We start from the raw sequence: 3,311 nt of genomic DNA, 5'->3' as shown, positions 1-3,311 counted from the left end.
CATCTTACGGAAGAGGACACAGGGCCCAGGCCGTAGCAGCAGCAGATGAAGGAGCCATGCTTAAGTCTTGGCCTGTTTGATGCAAAGCCCACTGAGGGACAGCAGAGGCCCTGCAGAAATTCCTGATGCTCCACGGGGTGGGCACACGCAGGGAGGGGCGGGGGGGGGGGCACAGAGGCAGTGTCCCGGTGAAGTGGGGGCCCGAGAATCTGAGGCTCACAGCGAAGGCCAAGGGCAGCTGGGCTCAAGGGCCTATTTTGGTTGGTCTGGAATTACCAGAACAAGGACAGGTCCGCTTGCTGTTTGGCCAAGGTTGAGAGATGGACTGAGAGCGCTAGTTCCCTTTCTCCCCGAGGGGCATCCGTTCATGTGTGGACCCAGTGCGGTTGGGACAACTGACCTGGCAGGTCATCGAACAGACAGTTGGAGACAAACTATCACTCAGATAAAACGAATATTTTAGCACAAATTTATTCCCAAGTTATTTTAGCACAAATAACTCCCAGGTTCACTATTTGGCCCTCAGCACCAGCTAGACAGGTACAAGGCAGTCAGATGGGTGGGTTGTAGGCCCGACCCCAAAAAAGGCTGGAGAGGTTTCTTCTCAGGGCTCATGAAATCACAGGCTCTGCTAGGAGAAATAGCAGAACCAGAGAAAAGAGGAGTGATTTTGCTCCATGGAGAGCTCATCCTGTGGATTGGGTTGTACTGTTCAGAGGGGGTTTGGTTGGTCAAAGCAAGCACAGAAAAGCAGTCATTCAGATTCCGACCCGAGGTGCAGTGTGTAGCGCTGAGGGGGGCATGTTTGTCCTCTCTGAGCACAGGAAGAAAGCTATGCTTGAAAAGGGCAACCAGCACGTAAAAGATCCAGCTCCAGAACCTGCTGGTGATGGAGGAACTGCTGAAACTCTCTCTGGGGCAGCGGTGGGGGAGCCGACAAGCACCACGCTTCACATTCTTCACACTCACAGCCTTGATAACCCACACAGGAGAAAGCCCTGGGCACCCTAGCCTGTAGGTGGCCCCTAGGCCCACCAGCTCCAGCCATCCCAGCAAAGTGACCCCAGTGCACGTACAGTGGGACATCCCTGGTCAGCACTCATCACAGCTCAGGCCACAGTGCCAAGGTGACACAGGTGCAGAGCGTCCCAGAATATTCCAGGCCCATACCACGTCAGCTCCAGATGGCTTTCTGGGGGACCCCTGGCACAGAGCACTCTGGGACTTCCTGGCTTACAGCTGCTTAGGTTCTAGTCACTTGGTGAGGGTGTCCCCTGCATGGAGCACCCTGGGACACCTTGACTCACACGCACTTCAGCTATAGCTGCCCTTGCACAAAACATTTTTGGGACCCCCTCGCCTAGGACCCATCTAGGTTCCAGCTACCTGGCAGGGTGCCTTCTATCCAGAGAGCCCTGGGATGCCCCGTCCCACTCCTGCTTCACCCACATGCCATCCCACCAGGGCGAGCCCAGCACAAAGTGCATGGGCCCCCCAGCTCATACCACCTACAGCTTCATCCAGCCAGCCAAAGTCGCCATGCATGCACCATCTACACAAGGGATGGCCATATACAAGATCATTCTTTCAAGTCTAGGAGGAGTCACTGTTCTGCCTGATTCGTAGAAACAACTACAGAAAGTCAAGCAAAATGAAGAGACAAAAGAATATGCTCCACATAAAAGAACAAAATAAAAACCTTGGATAAAAGAAGTAAATGAAACAGAGATAAGCAATATGCCTGACAAAGAGTTCAGAGTAGTGATCATCACGGTATTCACTGGACTGGAGAGAAGAGTGGAAGAAAAGCATTCGTTCACTCATTCACGTAATCAAAAATATTCATGAGCATCTGCCAGTGTCAGCCATTCACGGATTTATTAACGTGACATTAGAGACTCGTAATAAACAGGTGCAAAAATAAGGTGGATTTGGATGCTGAAATGAATGCATGACAAAATTGAAACAGAAAGTAGCTGGTGAGTGGAGGCCACTTGAGATTGTCCAGAAAAGCCCCCTTTGAGGAGGTGACATTTGAGCTGAGGTCTGGATGACAAGAAGGAGCCAGCCATGCAGAGAGCCAGGCAAGGAGAAGAGCAGTGGGCAACCTAAGGCAGGAATAAACCTAGCGTGTTTGAAGAACAGAAGTTAGGAATTGAGTGCTAGTCCTAAATGGATGGGAACTATGGCAGGGATGGCTAACTGAGCTCTTTCTTCCTCTGGGCACCCAAGTCTTGTATATTTTCTAGCTGCTCTTGTTGTTGGGTGATTAAGTTTTAGCTCATGGCACGGGAGTGCGGATGATAGATGCCACTTCCCATCCTGGCCTGTAACCGCCCCCCCCACCCCCCTGGTGCCTATTTTCCATGTCCTGTTCCCTTCCACTGGTTTGTTGGAGATGAGAAAGATATTAGGAGCCATGTTTTAGAGATTAAAAAAATATATTTTTTGTTGATTTTTTGAAAGGACAGATCAAGATTTCTGGTTTGGATCCATTAGGGTAGAGATGCTTTTTAGAAGTCACAAGAGTAGCCCACTGTGAAGTTAGAAAGCGCACAGTCTAGCATATCATTCTCACTTCTGACACCAGCTGCAAATTTGGGGACTTTTAAAACCACCTCCACATTTGATAATTTATTAGTGGATTCTCTGCATTCACTGAAAGCTGTTATACTCATGTTTATGGTTTATTACAAGGAAAGGATGCAGATTGAAGTCAGCCAACAGAAGAAGTTCACAGCAGAGTCCAGGAGTGCCCAACATGGAGCTTCCGTTGTCCTACCACTGTGAAGTTAGGACAGCATCTCTCTCCCAGTATCAGTGTGTGACAAAACGCATGGAGTATTGTCAACCAGGAAGCTCATGCAGGCCTTGGCATTCCACGGGCATAGGCACGGGTGACTATTCATGGAGCTGATCTTAATTTCCAATTTCTCTGGTTGTGCTGATACCATGTAACCTAAGTCATGTTGCTAGACTATTTGGTGTGATCCAAGGCTCTTGGGCAAGTAAAGACACTCCTATTAGGACATTCCAAGGGCTTAAGGTAAGCTCCTAGAAGTGAACAGTAAAGACTAGACCTTTTGGGGGAGGGGCAAGCTTAACTTTTTTACTACATAATATCCAAATGGAAATGTCTAGTGAATAATTGGATATATGAGTGTGGAGCTCAATGGAAATATCTGAGCTATAGTGGACATGGTTGGGAGCAATCTTAGACATTAGGATGTTATTAAATGCCTGGGGTGGATGGAGGAGGTCTGAGGGCCTAGGACAAAGCCCAGGCACCCACCATTTGGAGACTTCCAAAG

Source organism: Vulpes lagopus, chromosome 3, assembly GCF_018345385.1.
Source record: "Vulpes lagopus strain Blue_001 chromosome 3, ASM1834538v1, whole genome shotgun sequence".
Taxonomy (NCBI): domain Eukaryota; kingdom Metazoa; phylum Chordata; class Mammalia; order Carnivora; family Canidae; genus Vulpes; species Vulpes lagopus.
The sequence above is the reverse complement of the archived record's forward strand: the minus strand, read 5'-3'. Positions refer to the sequence as shown.